The sequence below is a fragment of the Bufo bufo genome, chromosome 8 (genome assembly GCF_905171765.1).
Source record: "Bufo bufo chromosome 8, aBufBuf1.1, whole genome shotgun sequence".
NCBI lineage: Eukaryota > Metazoa > Chordata > Amphibia > Anura > Bufonidae > Bufo > Bufo bufo.
The window spans coordinates 136,460,585-136,482,863 of NC_053396.1; the positions used below are offsets into that span (position 1 = coordinate 136,460,585).

General features: G+C 41.0%; 1 protein-coding gene across 1 annotated transcript in view; it reads right to left on the reverse strand.

Moving 5' to 3' along the window:
* The window catches only part of LOC120978010 (neuronal PAS domain-containing protein 2-like), a 215,026-nt gene extending 212,648 nt beyond the window's left edge, over positions 1-2,378 (reverse strand). The window contains exon 1 of the mRNA XM_040406244.1: positions 2,067-2,378. The gene's annotated coding sequence lies outside the window, so the exon portion shown is untranslated. The remainder of the gene's footprint in view (positions 1-2,066) is intronic.
* Positions 2,379-22,279: the final 19,901 nt, after the last annotated feature.

A 22,279-nucleotide genomic window follows, 5' to 3' on the forward strand; every position in this document is an offset into this window, starting at 1 on the left:
TAGGAAACTAGAACTTTCCTTCATTTCCATCCATTCGGCACAATACAAACAATCCTGAAATCTACTGGTACTTTAACCTTCCTAGTCATGCAACATAAAAACAGAAAACAGCGTTAATACTATATATTTTATTGTAGATATCTTTATCTTGAGGAATGGTGATAAAAGAACACTTGACTAGAAACAGAAAAAAACAAAGCATTCGCAATGTGCCCTCTGTACTCTGTTTTCCAGTTATGGGACCTGGCTTGTTGGCACCGCAATTAAACTCAGGTACATAGCCAAGTAGAACAGAATTATTTCCCAACACCAGCTGCAGCTGAAACTATCTTTTCCAGTGTTCTTCTTGTGTTTTTTTTTTTTTTTACCCGGTCTGTTTAGTAATAAACTGTAACCAGCTCTACTAATTAAAGCAATCTTTATCTCAATGCCAGGATCCAGGAATGAAGTCCAAAAAGAGGTGTGTTTTTCAAGGTAAAAAAAATAAAAATCATCTTCATCATCAAAGACGCATAAAAAGGCAAGTGCTGATATGTTTAGGAGTGGAAAATTCCCAAATGTAGAGGGAATCAAGCTTTCTGGTGCTATAATGTATGTCAGTGATACATCATATATAACCACACATTTTCTAAAACAAAGTTAAACCATTGAGCTCACTCAGTGCACTTAAAGGAGCAATCCATCTTTAAGTAAAAAGGCACATATGAGTGAAATCCACTTGGGGCTGATCTCAGGAACCTCACTGTTGCCCCAACTAAAGCAGACCACGTGGTCAGTGACTGAGTTGGGTGAGTCAATGTAATGCACAGGGTTGGATTCCAAGTTACGGAAAAACTCGCCTCAAGGCATAAAGGGACCCTCGATAACACTGACTACATGACATCCCTTAAAGCAGGGATGCTCAACCTGCGGCCCTCCAGCTGTTGCAAAACTACAACTCCCACCATGCCCTGCTGTAGGATGATAGCTGTTTTGCTACAGCTGGAGGGCCGCAGGTTGAGCATGCCTACCTTAAAGTACATAAGATATCACTTGAGGGTAAAATAAGGCTTGGTGTGCATTTTTTACAGAGCCATATTCAACTGATATATGTGCCCTAAGGGGGTCTTTTACTGTCAGATATATGCCGGTTTTCTGGCAGATTGCGGCGCAAAGAATATTTCTGCAACTTTTCCCTGCTCACGCCAGGTCTAAGAAAGGGGACAGGCCAGCCCATCTCCTTTATCATTTTCTACACCTATTTTAGGTGTAGAAAATGGTCTAAATTTAAGCTGGGTGCGCCCAAGTTATGTAGAGGCCTGCGCCTCTTTATAACTTTGGCGTAGGGATTATTAAGACCGGCGTCTAATAAATGACCCCCTAAGTGCCAAGGTCTGGCATCTAAAGTTTGGCAGCCTAGAAAACAAAAAGTAGCATGCAGTGTTTTTAGATCTGGTGCTGTTTGACATCACAACTTATTACTGGCTGAACATGAATGAACCTACAAAAAAACGACAGTATCCATTCTAGCTTCAGTTTCCCTCCGGCGACTTCTGCACCACACCCCAGAGAAACTGAGCCGGATCGACGGACATATGTGAAGTGGGCCCAAGCCTGGGAATGCCAATACCGATGGAAAATCTTACACATATAAAACAGCAAAAGCAACATCACGTGATATAAAGCACAGGACAACTCATGGCATGAGCATTGCACCACTCAGGTCACTGGTCATGCGACTTTTCACAACTTTGTTTTTAAGCTCATAGAAGTAAATATTGCAATGCTGTCCCATCATAGTGTCCATCGACTTCTATAAAGCAGCAGTAGTTCAAGTCAAATATTTCCGAAAAGTTTCTGCCAAGCACAACTTTTGTGGTCCACACCAAGCAGTACATTCCCATGCTGCACAGCAGGACCTGCAGGTGGACATCCAGGGGCAGAAGGTATTGTCTAGCTCTGCCATCATTATTGATGCAGGAAACTTTGGACCTCTTAGATGAATTCTGCTTCTCCAGACCCTAGATATCTGGAGCTTATCAGGGCAACCTCTATAAGCACTGCTCTCATACAGTAAGTCCACTTACCCTGGATGAATTGCAGCAGTCGATGCCAGGACCCCGGGACAGGCTGATCCTGACTCCTTGTAGCAGGACAGTGATTAAATCCAACAGCCAGCAAGTCACAAAGCCCAATCTCAACATGTCATCATGATCCTGTATCCCAAAAAGTATCCGGTAATAATGAGAAGCCACAGAAAAAATTCTAGAGCACTGAAGGTGGGAGAGAAGGGGTCCCCCCAAAACCTGCTCCACTGCTAAGTAGCGACCACCTGTGCCAGAGCAGAGCACGGAGCCGCTTGTGTAACTGGTAGCTGAGATGAGCCTGCCCTGCTCCTCCTCCCCGGCCTCAGTGGATGTGGAGTGGGGAAGAGGGAGTGAGAGAGGCTGGAGCTCAGAGCAGCGACTACTGCAGAAACTAGGTCACATCATTAGCAACCGGAGAGGCAGAGCTGCTGCTGGGTCCTGCTTCCATCCCCTCCACACTCTGCTCTCCTGACCTGTCCTGCCACCTTCTCCCTCAGTGTCCATGTAACTGCACCAGGGTGGTGACCAGCTCCTCAACTGACCTGTATTCTGCTAGACAAATAGAGAGATAGATAGATAGATAGATAGATAGATAGATAGATAGATAGATAGATAGATAGATAGATAGATAGATAGATAATATGATATAGTGATAGATATTAGATAGATAGATAATATGATATAGTGATAGATATTAGATAGATAGATAATAGGATATAGTGATAGATAGATAGATAGATAGATAGATAGATAATAGGATATAGTGATAGATAGATAGATAGATAGATAGATAGATAATAGGATATAGTGATAGATAGATAGATAGATAGATAGATAGATAGATAGATAGATAGATAGATAGATAGATAGATAATAGGATATAGTGATAGATAGATAGATAGATAGATAGATAGATAGATAATAGATAATAGATAGTAGATAGATCATAGGATATAGTGATAGATACATAGATAGATAGATAGATAGATATGGATAAATATGATAGATAATAGGTGAATTGATAGATATGAGATAGATAAATAGATAGATAGATACAGAATTAGATAGATATAGATAATAGTTAAATTGATATGAATAAATAAAACAATAGATAGATATGAGATAGATACCGGTAGATAGATATGGATAAATATGAGAGATAGATAGATAGATAATAGGTAAATTGATAGATATGAGATAGATAGATAGATAGATATGACATAGATAGATAAATAATTTGATAGATAGATATGAGATAGATAGAGAATTAAATAGATAGATGAATAGATAGATATAGATAATAGTTAAATTGATATAAATAAATAGATAGATAGATCGATAGATATGAGATAGATATGGATAGATATGGATAGATAGATAGATAGATAGATAGATATAGATATGGGCTAGCTACCCTGGTAGCTGGATCTATTCATTGATAGGTGGGCAGGTAGACTATTATATTTATATCTATCTAGTATCAGTCGTTTTATGTAATATTTATCTAATAAATAAATTAGATAAATATTACATAAAACGACTGATACTAGATAGATATAAATTTATCTATGTATTTCTGTGTTTATTTATATACACACATAGACACAGATAGATAGATGATGGATAGATTATAGTGAGATAGATAGATTTTCCCGGATCCGTTTTTCAAATCTTTTTTTTTGTAGTGTTTCCAGTTCCGTTCCGTATGGCAGATACAGTATACAGTAAATACATAGAAAAAATTGGGCTGGGCATAACATTTTCAATAGATGGTTCTGCAAAAACGGAACGGATACAGAAGACATATGGAGTACATTCCATATGTGTTCTTTTTTTTGCGGACCCATTGACTTGAATAGAGCCACGGAACGTGATTTGCAGGCAATAATAGTACATGTTCTATCTTTAAACGGAACGGAAAAACAGAAACGGAATGCATACGGAGTACATTTGTTTTTTTGCGGAATCATTGAAATTAATGGTTCCGTATACAGACCGTATATGGAACGCAAAAAACGGCCCATATACGGAACACAAAAAACCTTCGCGTGAACGAGCCCTTAGGGTCCATTCACACGTCCGTAAGTGTATTGCGGATCCGAAAAACACGGACACCGGAAATGTGCGTTTTGCAATTTGCTGACCGCACATCGCCGGCACTATAATAGAAAATGCCTAATCTTGTCCGCAATTGCGGACAAGAATAGGACATGTTCTATTTTTTTGCGGATGCAGAATTGCGGATTCGGAAATGCGGATGCGGACAGCACATAGTGTGCTGTCCACATCTTTTCCATCCCCATTCAAAATTAATGTGTCCGCACCCGTTCCGCAAAATTGCGGAACAGATGCGGACCCATTTTGCGGACGTGTGAATGGAGCCATTTTGCGGAACGGAATTGTGGATCCATTCATTTCTGTGGGGCCGCACGATGTGCTGCCCGGATCCGGAAATGCAGACCCGCACTTCTGGGTCCACAATCCTGAAAAAATAGAACCTGTCCTATTCTTGTCCGCAACCGCGGACAAGATTCAGCATTTTCTATTAAGTGCCGGCGATGTGCGGTCCGCAAAATGCGGAACGCACATTGACGGTTTCCATGTTTTGTGGATCTGCAAAACACACAAGGATGTGTGAATAGACCCTTAGTTGTATATTAGCAGGTAACTTTGTAACCCCTAAATACCCTTAATTTTAATCTCAGATGCTGCGATCAGCGATTAATGCGGCATTGGAGGGATTCAATGACAGGGAGCAGCGCGATCGCTGTTCCCTGTCATTGCGCCCGCTCCATACAAAGGAATGCACTTCATGACAAGTAATTTGTCACAAATCGAATTTCTTTGTGAAAGCAGCCGAATCAAATTTTTCATAACTTTGTTTATCACAAATTATTATTATTTTTATTATTGTTATTGTGCATTTATTTACAAACATGCCTACATGTTATAGAAATGAAGCCCCAATCTGTCACCTTTTTTCCACTTGTTTTACATTCTATATAATGATACCTGTTTTTGGGAAAGCTGAGAAAAAAGTTGGTAAAGTTGAGAAATCTTATGGCTCTCCTTACAAAGAGTGTTTCCTCGTATTGGAGCTACACGGGGATGTGTTGCATCACAGCAAGTCGCAGAAAAGTTGTGTAACAAAAAAAAAGAACTGTGATTTGGTATCAAAAACAAAGTCACAGAAGTTGCAGACGAGTCACATATTGCAAGCAACGTAAAGTCAATAGAGTATAAATTGCGTGCGACTTGTGACACAAACTCCATCAGGTCTGGATTTTCAGCGACTGTTGCATCACAGTTGTGGCATGCCGCGTGTTGCACTGCAACACAGTTGACAATCATTAGATGCGTATGTCGCCGTGTAGGCCTAGTCTAACCCTAAGTTCACATTTTTGCGTTTTACAGCGCGTTCGAACGCGCTGAAAAACGCCCGACGCATAAACAAGTTCTTGAGCTTCTTTGGGGCGTTTTGTCGCGCGTTTGCGGCCATAGGACACTGCTGTCAATCACACAAACGCAATGGACAAAACTGGGTTCAGACCTGAGCGTATTTGATATGCGCGTTTAACACGCGTTTTTGTCCATATTCAACGCGCGTATTATGCGCGTTTGTGTGATTGACAGCAGTGTCCTATGGCCGCAAACGCGTGACAAAACGCCCCAAAGAAGCTCAAGAACTTGTTTATGTGTCGGGCGTTTTTCAGCGCGTTCGAACGCGATGTAAAACGCAAAAATGTGAACCAGTCCCGTAGGGAAGCATTGGTTTGCATCGGTTATGCGAACGCGCTGTAAAACGCGCAAGTGTGAACTTAGGGTTAAGGAAGAAACATCTTTGTACAGCAACTTAAAAAAAAAAAGACAACTCAGTGGTGCATATTCACAAATGTGAGTGCATCTAGATCTTGCTGTAACCTGTGCCAAAATCTAGTTTTCGTCAAATCTATTTCACCAAGCTCAACAATAGGGCAAAGTGTCAACATTTTGGCCCCCAAAAAATTGGCCCAAAAAAATCTGTAACAAAGTAAAGCAACAAATAAGTGGTGTAAAGTTAGACAAAAGTGCCTAGCCATGCACCACATTTATTATTCAGCCGGTGATACATTTGGCGCATTGTTACACTGTCTACATTTTAGCCAGGATTCTGACTTTGGAGGGAAATGTTCTGCAATTTTTCCAGTCTATTTTATTATTTATTATGGCACTTATGTTATGATTTGTATTATGAGAGTTATGGTATAGATATGGACATCTTAGTTCATCTCCTCCTTCAAGTTACATTGATATAATATAAGAAAGTGGAACTTGGGGGCACAGTAATCAAATGCACTAAACAGTGTCACAGCATAAACATTAAAGGAGTTGTGCAGTGTGATGATATTAATGACCTATCTTTAGGACAGGTCATCTATTTCAGATCGCCAGGAGTCCGCACCCGGCCTCCCACGATTAGCTATTTAATGAGGATGACGTGCTTGTGCAAGCGCCGTGTCCCTTCATTGATCACCCGCACACCATCTACATTGTAGCAGTAGTGCAGTGTAATTACCGCTGTTCTTCCCGTTCTCTTGAATGGGAGTGGAAGCTGTAATTACACTCCACTGCCGCTATAACCTAGATATTGTGTGGGTAATCATTCACACAGTGCTTGCACGAGCGCTATTGTTTCTTCAAACATGATCAGTAAGGGAATCAGGTGTCAGACCCCCGGCAATCTGATATTGATGACCTAACCCCTCCCATCACCTTCCCAAATCACTAGTAAATGTAAGTCCTTTGTGTTGATTTTCCATCAAGTTCAATTGTCTCAGATAAATCTCTTTCTGGGGAAATCAAAGCGACAAAGCTGTGTAGCAGTGCAACCTCAAAATATAGCGGAGCTGGATAGCGCTTGGCCCAACTCACAAGTTGCCATGACCGTGATACAGAATCACCAAAATCTAGCAAAGGTAATTTGTAAAAAAATTTTAAAATTCAGCAAAACAGCTGAATCAAATTTTCAAATACTTCGCTCATCTCTAATAGTGATGTCACAGTACAGGACTAATGTGCACAGTGATGTCACAGTACAGGACTAATGTGCACAGTGATGTCACAGTACAGGACTAATGTGCACAGAGATGTCACAGTCCAGGACTAATGTGCCCAGTGATTTCACAGTACAGGGCTAATGTGCACAGTGATGTCACAGTACAGGGCTAATGTGCACAGTGATGTCACAGTACAGGAATAATAAAAAACACTGAAGTCACAGTACAGGGATAATAATCACACTGAAGTCACAGTACAGGAATAATAAACACACTGAAGTCACAGTACAGAGATAATAAACACACTGAAGTCACAGTACAGGAATAAAAAACACACTGAAGTCACAGTATAGAAATAATAAACACAGTGAAGTCACAGTACAGAGATATTAAACACAGTGAAGTCACAGTACGGGAATAATAAACACACTGAAGTCACAGTACGGGAATAATAAACACACTGAAGTCACAGTACAGAGACATTAAACACACTGAAGTCACAGTACAGGGATAATGAACACACTGAAGTCACAGTACAGGGATAATGAACACACTGAAGTCACAGTATAGAAATAATAAACACACTGAAGTCACAGTACAGGAATAATAAACACACTGAAGTCACAGTACAGGGATAATGAACACACTGAAGTCACAGTATAGAAATAATAAACACACTGAAGTCACAGTACAGGGATAATAAACACACTGAAGTCACAGTACAGGAATAATAAACACACTGAAGTCACAGTACAAGAATAATAAACACACTGAAGTCACAGTACAGGGATAATAAACACACTGAAGTCACAGTACAGGAATAATAAACACACTGAAGTCACAGTACAGAGATAATAAACACACTGAAGTCACAGTACAGAGATAATAAACACACTGAAGTCACAGTACAGGGATAATAAACACACTAAAGTCACAGTACAGGGATAATAAACACACTGAAGTCACAGTACAAGAATAATAAACACACTAAAGTCACAGTACAGGGATAATAAACACACTGAAGTCACAGTACAAGAATAATAAACACACTGAAGTCACAGTACAGGGATAATAAACACACTGAACTCACAGTACAGAGATAATGAAAACACACTGAAGTCACAGTACAGGGATAATGAACAAACTGAAGTCACAGTACAGGGATAATAAACACACTGAAGTCACAGTATAGGAATAATAAACACACTGAAGTCACAGTACAGGGATAATAAACACACTGAAGTCACAGTACAGGGATAATGAACACACTGAAGTCACAGTACAGGGATAATAAACAAACTGAAGTCACAGTACAGGGATAATAAACACACTGAAGTCACAGTATAGGAATAATAAACACACTGAAGTCACAGTATAGGAATAATAAACACACTGAAGTCACAGTACAGGGATAATAAACACACTGAAGTCACAGTACAGGGATAATAAACACACTGAAGTCACAGTATAGGAATAATAAACACACTGAAGTCACAGTACAGGGATAATAAACACACTGAAGTCACAGTATAGGAATAATAAACACACTGAAGTCACAGTATAGAAATAATAAACACACTGAAGTCACAGTACAGGGATAATAAACACACTGAAGTCACAGTACAGGGATAATGAACACGCTGAAGTCACAGTACAGGGATAATAAACAAACTGAAGTCACAGTACAAGAATAATAAACACACTGAAGTCACAGTACAGAGATAATAAACACAGTGAAGTCACAGTACAGGGATAATAAACACACTGAAGTCACAGTACAGGGATAATAAACAAACTGAAGTCACAGTACAGGGATAATAAACACACTGAAGTCACAGTATAGGAATAATAAACACACTGAAGTCACAGTACAGGGATAATAAACACACTGAAGTCACAGTACAGGGATAATGAACACACTGAAGTCACAGTACAGGGATAATAAACAAACTGAAGTCACAGTACAGGGATAATAAACACACTGAAGTCACAGTATAGGAATAATAAACACACTGAAGTCACAGTATAGGAATAATAAACACACTGAAGTCACAGTACAGGGATAATAAACACACTGAAGTCACAGTACAGGGATAATAAACACACTGAAGTCACAGTATAGAGATAATAAACACACTGAAGTCACAGTATAGGAATAATAAACACACTGAAGTCACAGTACAGGGATAATAAACACACTGAAGTCACAGTATAGGAATAATAAACACACTGAAGTCACAGTATAGAAATAATAAACACACTGAAGTCACAGTACAGGGATAATAAACACACTGAAGTCACAGTACAGGGATAATGAACACGCTGAAGTCACAGTACAGGGATAATAAACAAACTGAAGTCACAGTACAGGGATAATAAACACACTGAAGTCACAGTATAGGAATAATAAACACACTGAAGTCACAGTATAGGAATAATAAACACACTGAAGTCACAGTACAGGGATAATAAACACACTGAAGTCACAGTACAGAGATAATAAACACAGTGAAGTCACAGTACAGGGATAATAAACACACTGAAGTCACAGTACAGGGATAAAAAACACACTGAAGTCACAGTACAGGGATAATAAACACACTGAAGTCACAGTACAAGAATAATAAACACATTAAAGTCACAGTACAGGGATAATAAACACAATGAAGTCACAGTACAGGGATAATAAACACACTGAAGTCACAATACAGGAATAATAAACACACTGAAGTCACAGTACAAGAATAATAAACACACTGAAGTCACAGTACAGGGATAATGAACACACTGAAGTCACAGTACAGGAATAATAAACACACTGAAGTCACAGTACAGGGATAATAAACACACTGAAGTCACAGTACAAGAATAATAAACACATTAAAGTCACAGTACAGGGATAATAAACACAATGAAGTCACAGTACAGGGATAATAAACACACTGAAGTCACAATACAGGGATAATAAACACAATGAAGTCACAGTACAGAGATAATAAACACACTGAAGTCACAATACAGGAATAATAAACACACTGAAGTCACAGTACAAGAATAATAAACACACTGAAGTCACAGTACAGGAATAATAAACACACTGAAATCACAGTACAGGGATAATAAACACACTAAAGTCACAGTACAGGAATAATAAACACACTGAAGTCACAGTACAGGAATAATAAACACACTGAAGTCACAGTACAGGGATAAAAAACACACTGAAGTCACAGTACAGGGATAATAAACACACTTAAGTCACAGTACAAGAATAATAAACACATTAAAGTCACAGTACAGGGATAATAAACACAATGAAGTCACAGTACAGGGATAATAAACACACTGAAGTCACAGTACAGGGATAATAAACACATTAAAGTCACAGTACAGGGATAATAAACACACTGAAGTCACAATACAGGAATAATAAACACACTGAAGTCACAGTATAGGAATAATAAACACACTAAAGTCACAGTACAGGAATAATAAACACACTGAAGTCACAGTACAGGGATAATAAACACACTGAAGTCACAGTACAAGAATAATAAACACATTAAAGTCACAGTACAGGGATAATAAACACACTGAAGTCACAGTACAAGAATAATAAACACACTAAAGTCACAGTACAGGGATAATAAACACACTAAAGTCACAGTACAAGAATAATAAACACACTAAAGTCACAGTACAGGGATAATAAACACACTAAAGTCACAGTACAGGGATAATAAACACACTAAAGTCACAGTACAGGGATAATGAACAGTAATGTCACAGTACAGGGATAATAAACACACTAAAGTCACAGTACAGGGATAATGAACAGTAATGTCACAGTACAGGGATAATAAGCACAGTAATGTCACAATACAAGGTCATTGAACACTAACAGTAATGTTGAAATACACGTATAGGGATAATAAACAGTGATGTCACAGTACAGGTACAATGCACACAGTGATGTCATAATATTGGGATAGTCTGCACATTGATGACACGCTACAGGGATTGTGCACACAATGATGTGCACAATGACGTTACAGCACAATTATAACATGCACAGTGATGGTACAGATCATAGAAAAGGCACACAGTGATGTGTCAGTATTTGGACTATGTAGATTATGACACTACACATTATGTGTAAAAGCAGCTTATAATAACATCACATGCAGGTATAATGCACATATGATGTCACAGTACAGGAATAATGCAAAATGTAATGCTGCAGAGAATGGATGATGCACACATCAGGCATAGCTGTTTGGAACTTTTTAATAAAATTTTTAATGGAGCTGAATTTACCGTTCTACACTGTCTTCCATCGTGTCATCACTAACTGCACCTAATGCCTCAGTGGAAATGGGCCTCATATCAATAGCAGCTGCTATGCCTCCTACCCTGGTAATTACTCCCATGAACATAAGCTTGCTGACAGTTTCCAGTAAGCAACAATCTTAATTAGCGTTGAGCAAATCGAAGTATCCATAGTGGACTATTTGATCCGAATTTCAGGAAAAATTTGATTTGTCGCAAAGCCGAATTTCCTCGCGATTCGTGGTAACAATTATATTTTTCCTGAAATGGTGGTAAAAAAACAAAACAAAACATATTCACCTCATCCATTTGTGCGAGGCCATCGCAGCCATCCTAATTGCAGAAACTGCGCAAAATCTCAGTGATCACATCACATCATCGTTTGATATTTTGCGATTTTTTTTTTTTTTAACCGGATTAGCCCCTGAAAGGCCTTAATTTTAATCTCAGATGCCACGGTCAGTCATGAACGCAGCATCTGAGGGGTTCAATGATGGGGGGGGGGGGGAGGGGGGGAAGGGAATGCAAATACAAAGGAATGCGCTTCGTGACAAAGTAATTTGTCACAAATTAAATTTCTTTGTGAAATTCGGCGAAGCAGCCGAATTGAATTTTTCATAACTTAGCTCATCTCTAATCTTAATCAAAAGTAAAGCTTTATTTAAAGAACATACACATTTCTTTTTATCTGATTTCATGTTTCTTCATATCCATGAAACGCTGCGTACAGTTATAAAGGCATAAAGTACAGTTTTCTTGGATTAATAGTTATAAGCTGTTCTGTTGAGGGGTTGTAAGGATTTTGTCCATATGCAGTAATGTATGTATCCTATGATACCTTACACCTGGTTGTAGACAGTATAAATGAAAAGTAATCTGGGAAATTGTACTGACCCGTTGGGCCAGTATTTTGTGTCTCCTTATATCTTGCCATAGGTTCCAGTCAAACTCCTTTCCTGAAGTTGTACTTTGCTTTTTTAAATTAGCATCTGTAACCGTTTTGGGTGGAAAAAAAAAACTTCAGAGAGAATAGATTTTATAAACATAGGTTAAATGCAATATTTTCTGACCTCAGACCATAATATACTCTGACCTGGTTTTCATGAACCCACAGTATTCATTGTTAGACATTTCATAGAAAGTGACTACTGTACGGTGAAATAGGCATATAAACCTGTAACGTGATGCAAAGTTTTATGGTTGAACTTTCTAACACACCTGGTCAAGGGTGAGCCAAGGCTGCTCTGGACTGAAACTTTTAATTGAACTGGACAAAGTGATGTTTACATTGTTACAACTCCCAGTGGAGTCACTTCGTGCCAAACAATTGAAGAGTCAAATCACAAGTATCTTACAAAGTGAGTGCACCCTTCACATTTTTGTAAATATTTTATTATACATTTTTACATGGGAGAACACTGAAGATCTGACACTTTGATACAATGCAAAGAAGTCACTGTACAGCTTGTATAATGGTGTAAATTTGGTGTGTCCTCAAAATAACTCAACACACAGCCATTAATGTCTAAATCGTGACAACAAAAAGGGAGTACACCTCTAAGTAAAAATGGCCGAATTCTGCTCAATTAGCAATTTTCCCTCTCCGGTGTCATGTGACTCGTTAGCATTACAAGGTCCCAGGTGTGAATGGGGAGAAGGTGTGTTAAATTTGGTGTTATCACTCTGACACTCTGACTCTCCCATACTAGTCACTGGAAGTTCAACGTGGCACCTCATGGCAAAGAACTCTCTAAGCCTGTCAGGGCTCAAACCATACGCCACAGACTGCATCAAATTGTACTGCATGGCTGTTATTCCAGAAGGAAGCCACTTCTAAAGATAATGCACAAGAAAGCCTGCAAACAGTTCGCTGAAGACAAGCAGACTAAGGACATGGATTACTGGAACCATGTCCTGTGGTGGCAACCAGGTGAGGAGTACAAAGACAAGTGTTTCTTGCCTACAGTCAAGAATGGTGGTGGGATTGTCATGGTTTGGGGCTACCGGCTGTGGGGAGCTACAGTTCATTGAGGGAACCATGTAGGCCAACATGTACTGTGACATACTGAAGCAGACCATGATCCCCTCCCTTGGAAACTGGGCCGCAGGGCAGTATTCCAACATAATAATGACCCCAAACACACCTCTAAGAAGACCACTGCCTTGTTAAAGAAACTGAGGGTAAAGGTGTTGGACTGGCCAAGCATGTCTCCAGAACTAAACCCTATTGAGCATCTGTGGAGCATCCTCAAACGGAAGGTGGAGAAGCGCAAGGTCTCTAGCATCCACCAGCTCCGTGATGTCGTCATGGAGGAGTGGAAGAGGAGCGGTTTAGACATTAATGGCTGTGTGTTGAGTTATTTTGAGGGCACACCAAATTTGCATTGTTATACAAGCTGTACACTGACTACTTTACATTGTATCAAAGTGTAATTTTTTCAGTGTTATCCAGTGCAAAGATATAATAAAATATTTACAAAAATGTGAGGGGTGTACTCACTTATGTGAGATACTGTATGTCAAAAGCTGCCAGTCAAGGTGAAAGTAACCTACACCATTGACAGTGACTACTGTGACCTACATAAAAGCCGAAGAGGGTCCTGCGAGCCCCTGTATCTGCTAGGTGATTGGTCGCTGCCCAGCAGCGGACCCAACTTTTCCTCCTGGTCTACATCTGTAACATCCCAGAGTATGTCACTAAACTCTTCTCCCCCTGCCTCATAATGTTAGGTAAATGCATATTGTCATCTGGTATAAGTTTGCATAATTTTCTCCATAATGTGCATTTTCTAGGCCTGTTGTATTGTATTTATGCTGTAATCTCAATGTACACCAGCAGGTGGCAGCAATATGTAAGCAGACCATGGTTAGTTAATAGACCTAGACTGGAATAGACCATTCCAGTCTAGTCTCCCCTACATGAGCAGAAGTGGGATGTCCCATGCCATGCTTTATGAGGAGGAGAAGGAAGTTAGTCAGTGTGTGAGCCACCCCCCTGCTGGGGTAGGCTGTGTTAGTAGGAGCTCCCAGAAACAGGGACCCCAACCTAGGATTCAAGCCTCTGCTAAGGCCCAAGATCAACCTTCCCAGCCTGAGTCCCTTACCTCAGCTGGTAGGCCAAGAAAGCAGCCCTTCACAGAACTATCAGATCTCCAGGAAGCCACCATCATACCCTGAGAGCAGTCCTGTAAGTAAGGCTACTTTCACACTTGCGTTCGGAGCGGATCCGTCTGATGTTTCATCAGACGGATCCGCTCCGATAATGCAGACGTTCGCATCCGTTCAGAACGGATGCGTCTGCATTAAAACTTAGAAAATTTTCTAAGTGTGAAAGTTGTCTGAGCGGATCCGTTCAGACTTTACATTGAAAGTCAATGGGGACGGATCCGTTTGAAGATTGAGCCATATAGTGTCATCTTCAAGCGGATCCGTCCCCATTGACTTACATTGTAAGTGTGGACGGATCCGCTCGCCTCCGCGCGGCCAGGCGGACACCCGAACGCTGCAAGCAGCGTTCAGGTGTCCGCTCACTGAGCGGAGCGGAGGCTGAACGCTGGCAGGCGGATGCATTCTCAGTGGATCCGCCTCTTCAAAGTGGATCCGCCCCTTCAAACGGTGCGCACGAGCGGACACCCGAACGCTAGTGTGAAAGTAGCCTAAAGATCCAAAGATAAAGACAAGATAAGTACCTCTTCAGCTAGTCAGACCCAAACTAAGCAGACTAAAGACAGAGCAGAAGATAGATACCTGCCAGTTTCTCTAGGCATATGATCAGATGCAGAATACATATAAATTCCTGCCACATATTGCCAAAACCTGCTGAGACCCTAGACTAAAGCTGTAACTTGTATGGATCAAAGCTGCATATCATAACATCAAGTAAAGACAAGTTGGACCCTATTATCTGTGTGGATTTCCATCATTCCTCAATTACTCCTATTAACAACACTCAAATTTTGTTGCATGTGAGCCGGGATACAGGAGTCCAGCCGTACTACAGGTAGGAGACACCGTTGACACTACCATATCTACTATACAGAGACAATATCCCCCTCTGGCATTCCTCCTCTGGTACGTGATTTATAACATCTTAAAGGGCCCAGCTACAGTACCTGCGCAAGCTGCAACTGGCGTCACGAACTACTACTCATATAAACTGACCCACTGCATAGCATCCCCACTGACCCAGTATCCTGCTCATTGCACATCTGAAGCCAGTTTAAAAGTTAGCTAATGTAAATGTGATCAATGGTTGCATATTGTTTCTACATCTTTGAAATGCTGTTCCTAATAAGAAGACTTAGTAAGCACATGCTCATCTTGGCAGGTCTTACAATCCTCTAACATCTTATAGTGCAGCCTTATAATTCCATACTACCAACCATGTCCTGAATGACTTATTACAATTTTCTTTAGGATGACAGCCAAACGAATATCGTAATCAGGAGTAGGCAGGATGTCTCTACCAGGGGTGGGCTGGGACGGGGGGCATTGCCCCTCCAAGCCGCCCTAAAAAAAACGTTTTTCCTCAGGGCCGCACCGCTGATCACCACAGGCGGCGCGGTCCTGGATGATGGCCACGGTGGGCAGTAGGAGATGAGCACTTCCATTGTGGAAGCGCTTCTCTCCATATTCATCTGTATCGCTGTCCTCAGGACAGCGATACAGATGCCTGTGCTGCAGCAGGGGAGGGAGAGGCGTCTCCCTTCCCTGTTCTTCTGATAGGCCGCAGGCACTAATACCTGCAGCCTTTCAGAGGCCGGCTCAGGCGGCACAATGACGTTATTATCATCGCGCCGTACACAGCGGGGGACACAGGCCGTAAGAGGCCTGCATCGCATCGCTGCTGGTGGAGGTAAGTATTAGTGTTTTGTTTTTTTTCTTTGCGGGGGGAGCTGTCACTATGGGGGGAGCTGGCACTATGGGGGGAGCTGGCATTTATTACAACCCCATATTTTTTTGGGTGGCATTATGAGGGCATTTACTTCTTGCCAATTTTGGGGGGGCACAATGGGGGCATTTCTTACTGGCACATTATGGGGGGGGGGGGCACCATGGGAGAGAGGAGCAATATGGGGGCATCTGGGGGCTATAAAGGGTCTTTTTTTAAATTATTGGCACATTATGGGGGGCACTATAGGGGAGAGCGGCACTATGGGGCATCTGTTGGTACTATAGGGGCATCTGCTGGGGGCACTAAGAAGGGGCATTTTTTTACTGGCATATTATGGGGGACACTATGGGGAAGGGGGAGAGGAGCACTATGAGGGCATTTACTGGGGCACTATATAGGGGTATTTTATTCTGGCATACTGTACATTATGGGGACATTAGCTCAACTGCGGGCACTAGAAACATAGAAACATAGAAATATAGAATGTGTCGGCAGATAAGAACCATTTGGCCCATCTAGTCTGCCCAATATACTGAATACTATGGATAGCCCCTGGCCCTATCTTATATGAAGGATGGCCTTATGCCTATCCCATGCATTCTTAAACTCCTTCACTGTATTTGCAGCTACCACTTCTGCAGGAAGGCTATTCCATGCATCCACTACTCTCTCAGTAAAGTGATACTTCCTGATATTACTTTTAAACCTTTGCCCCTCTAATTTAAAACTATGTCCTCTTGTAGCAGTTTTTCTTCTTTTAAATATTCTCTCCTCTTTTACCTTGTTAATTCCCTTTATGTATTTAAAAGTTTCTATCATATCCCCTCTGTCTCGTCTTTCTTCCAAGCTATACATGTTAAGGTCCCTTAATCTTTCCTGGTAAGTTTTGTCCTGCAATCCATGTACCAGTTTAGTAGCTCTTCTCTGAACTCTCTCCAACGTATCAATATCCTTCTGGAGATATGGTCTCCAGTACTGCGCACAATACTCCAAATGAGGTCTCACTAGTGCTCTGTAGAGCGGCATGAGCACCTCTCTCTTTCTAATGGTAATGCCTCTCCCTTTACACCCAAGCATTCTGCTAGCATTTCCTGCTGCTCTATGACATTGTCTGCCTACCTTTAAGTTTTCTGAAATAATGACCCCTAAATCCCTATCCTCAGATACTGAGGTTAGGACTGTATCACTGATTTTATATTCTGCTCTTGGGTTTTTACTCCCCAGGTGCATTATCTTGCACTTATCAACATTAAATTTTAGTTGCCAGATTTTTGACCATTCCTCTAGTTTTTCCTAAATCCTTTTCCATTTGGTGTATCCCTCCAGGAACATCAACCCTGTTACAAATCTTTGTGTCATCAGCAAAAAGACACACCTTACCATCGAGGCCTACTGCAATTTCGCTGATAAAGATATTAAACAATATGGGTCCCAGAACAGATCCCTGAGGTACCCCACTGGTAACAAGACCATGGTCTGAATATACTCCATTGACTACAACCCTCTGTTGTCTATTCCTCAGCCACTGCCTAATTAATTCAACAATATGGGAGTCCACACACAAAGACTGCAATTTATTGATAAGCCTTCTATGTGGGACAGTATCAAAAGCCTTACTAAAGTCCAGATAAGCGATGTCTACTGCACCTCCACCATCTATTATTTTAGTCACCCAATCAAAAAAATCTATAAGATTAGTTTGACATGATCTCCCTGAAGTAAACCCATGCTGTTTTTCATCTTTCAATCCATGTTATTTTGGATGTTCCACAATCCTCTCCTTAAGTATGGTTTCCATTAATTTCCCAACTATTGATGTCAGGCTTACTGGCCTATAGTTGCCCGATTCCTCCCTACTACCTTTCTTGTGAATGGGCACATTTGCCAATTTCCAATCTTCTGGGACGACTCCTGTTGCCAGTGATTGGTTAAATAAATCTGTTAATGGTTTTGCTAGTTCGCTGCTGAGCTCTTTTAATAGCTTTGGGTGTATCCCATTAGGCCCCTGTGACTTATTTGTATTAATTTTAGACAGCTGACTTAGTACCTCTTCCTCTGTAAAGACACTTGCATCAAAAGATTAATTAGTCTTCTTTCCTAACTGAGGTCCTTTTCCTTCATTTTCCTTTGTAAAAACTGAACAGAAGTATTCATTGAGGCAGTCAGCTAGTTCTTTATCTTCTTCCATATACCTTCCTTCTTTTGTTTTTAATTTGGTAATTCCTTGTTTTAGTTTCCTTTTTTCATTTATGTATCTGAAGAATGTCTTATCGCCTTTTTTCACTGACTGAGCTAATTTCTCTTCTGCCTGTGCTTTAGAAGCTCTTATAACTTGTTTGGCCTCTCTCTGCCTAATCTTATAAATTTGCCTGTCATCCTTGTTTTTTTTAAAAATAATTATTAAATGCTATCTTTTTGTTTTTAATGATTTTGGCCACTTCTGCTGAGTACCACAGTGGTCTCTTCCTTTTTTTGCTTTTACTGACAAGCCTAATGCAATTTTCTGTTGCCTTCAATAGTGCCACTTTTAAGTAATCCCATTTCTCCTGGACTCAATTTAAACTGTTCCAATCTGATAGGGACTCGTATGCTACTAATCTAATTTTAGAAAAGTCTGTTTTTCTAAAATCTAAATTTTTTGTTTTTGTGTGGTGTGACTCTGTCACTGTACTTATAGTAAACCACACTGACTGATGATCACTAGATCCCAAGCTTTCCCCTACAGTTATATCAGATACCAAATTTTCATTTGATTTGTGAATACTAAATCTAAAATGGCCTCCTTCCGGGTTGGCTCCTCAACTACTTGCTGTAGAGATAATCCCAGTAGGGAATTTAGAATATCTGTACTCCTGGCAGAACTAGCTATTTTGGTTTTCCAGTTTACATCAGGAAGATTAAAGTCTCCCATAATGATAACCTCCCCCTTCAATGTCATTTTAGCTATTTCCTCATCAATTAGATCATCTAATTATTTGACTTGGCTAGGTGGTCTATATACCACACCTACACGAGTTACCTTATGATTATCAAGCTGCAAGGTAACCCAAACTGACTCTAAATTGGTCTCGCTAATTTGTATCAAATTAGATTTCATGCTATCTTTCACATACAGGACCACCCCTCCCCCTTCTTGCCTTCTCTGTCTTTCCTGTATAGAGAGAACCCTGGTATTGTTATATCCCAGTCACTACTCCCATTGAACCACATCTCAGTAACAGCCACTAAATCGGGGGTATTTCCTGTACTGTCATATTATCGGGAGAATTATTACTACTAGGAGGTATTATTTGGAGCTTTACAACTACTGGGGGGCTATGAGGAACTTGATTACTAGTATGGGCACTATAGGGGCATTATTACTACTGAGTGTGCTCTGGCAGAGAATTATTTCTATTGGTGGGATTTTGAGGAGCACTGTTACTTTGGGGGGCACCCTGGCACAGTATCAGCTTAGCACAATTCTTTGGGGGGGGGGGGGGGGACATTAGCTTTATACTATTAGTGTCTGGGCGCAGTTATTTTTTAGAGCACTGTGTGCCAATAATTGTTGAAGGGGGCACTATCTGTGTGGTAGTAGTATTTCCAGGGGGACTGTTTCTGCAGTATAGTATTGGGGGTGGCAGGAAAGGGTGTTCAGAAAATGCGAAGATGATGGAAATGTGGGAAACTAATGTCTGTTTGACAATCTCTGCAGAGACGGTAGATGGCTGAAAAATCATAATGGCGGTCTGGTCTAAATGGAGAAGATAAAGAAAGAGAACGTCTACAACAAAGGTGACATCACTGGATATAAGAAGTATGGGGCGCTATGCAGGAGAGGAGATGCTCTGGCTCCTCCCCCTGCCATTTGCAGAAGGAGGATTCAGAGCTGGGTGAGGACAGCCAAAGGGGGCAGCAGGCCACGGGCGGGTGGCAGATGGTGGGGAAAATCCACAAGCCCTGAGCAGGATCTGGGGAGGGAGGAGAGTGGAGGAGCTTACTGGCTGTAGCCTGCTGTTTATTGTATAATGTGAAGCAGGCAGTGCAAACAGGACAGGTCCTCCCCTCTCTGTATGATGTGTAGAAATAGGCCTCAACAATAGAATTTCAGCTGTACAGTGTTTGTTAGGCGTGGCCTATTATATGTAGGAGGGGCTTTTAATAATGGGTATTGCTAAAAATGGGCCACTTGACTGGATTTGCACCCCAGGACTAAGGCTGTCAGCCCTCCCCTGGTCTCTACCCACCCTGTGCTTACTGCTATCGCAACTACGGTGCTTAGATAAGTTCATTATGGAGCTAGGTCCAAAAAAAATCTAATTCATGATCTAATAACAGACCCTGTAGAGTTCTGCTGGGAAGCAATGTGCATATATGACAAAGATGCAGAAGCTGGGCCTTAATTTTGATTGATTTACATAAAAAGAATAAAAGAGGTCACTATTGGCTGCTATATGTTATGCTGTTTTACTAATAATACTCTATATCTTCATATTAAACACTACATATGTCCTTGCTTCTGTCATGTGGTACAGCCTTTACAGATTTAAAGGGAATGTGTCATCAGAAAATGACCTATTGTTTAAAGGCTATGTACACTTTTGGAGGCAATTTTTTAAATTATTGTATTGCACTGTACTCATTTTGAGCGATTTTTTTTTTTTTAATTGGTCTTTATTAAAAATATGGCGTCCTTTTTTCTGTGCGGAGCTGACATGCTCTAGTAGCACCACTTGGATTTTCTGTCTTTTCCGTCAGACCAGGAGCAGACGGACTCCTTATCTTTGCTCTCTGCTCTTATATATACTCATTATAGCTCAGTTTGTATCTTACTGATAACAATGTGGCTTAAATAAGTGTTTATGACCTCTCAGTAGTTTAGAGATAAGGTGTTTTAGACGAACGCCACAAAGTACCAGTCACACAGCTAGAAACAGTTGACCCTTTGTGACAGAACAGCTCAATATTTTTAATAAAGGCCAATTGAAAAAAAGATTTTTAGCCAAAAATGAGTAACATGCAATCATAAAAAGTGCAAAGGTGCACATAGCCTTTAAATCACGTTTTTATGTTAGGCATATATTTTTTTAAATTTTCCACATCTCTATCCATATTTTAAAAGTGTATGTAATTCTGCAACTTTTTAAGGATGAGCGAACAAGTTTGGACAGAACCGAGGTCGGTCTGAACTTTGCTATTTTTCAGATGTCAGACGAACTCAAATCTTTCCAGGTTCGTTTCGGCACATGTCGGTGGGAAAAAGCACTAGGGTGAAAGAAGAAGGGTTCTTACATGACCCTGAGAGGAAGTGACAGACAGCCTGTTCCCTAGCAGAATGAGCAGAACTCCATTCTGTGCAAGGATGTGAATGAGGGTGGATGGGTCTTACACTGTCTGCCAGGAAAACGATCTAAGGCTACTTTCAAGGCTAAATCAGCGTTTTCCTATCTGTTTGTCAGTATTGGGTCCCAGCTCTGGCCTACCTCGCAGGAGGATCAGGCACCCACTATCATACCGCCGCATCCGCCCTCACTGCCAGGTCTCGTCTTGTGTGCTATAGCGCACGCACGTGCACCTCTCTCTTTGTTATAGGAGAGGCGAGCGCGCTTCCTGATTACTGTCTCCGCCTGGAGGTGGGGCTACTGGTATTTAGGGCAGCTTCACTGACCATGAAGTGCCCAAACGTGGTTGTTATACCTGATAACCTCTGCTAAAGCTTCTTGCTGCTACACCCTGCTGCGTACTGGACTTTTTGCCCATTAACCCTGACCTTGCCTGCCTGTCTACCTCCAGCATTGACCCCTGCATTGCCTGACTACGATTCTGCCTGCTGTCTGCTACTTGGATTACCTGGACTATTGACCCCTGCATTGCCTGACTACGATTCTGCCTGCCGTCTGCTACTTGGATTACCTGGACTATTGACCCTTGCATTGCCTGACTACGAATCTGCCGGCCGACATCTGTAAGTT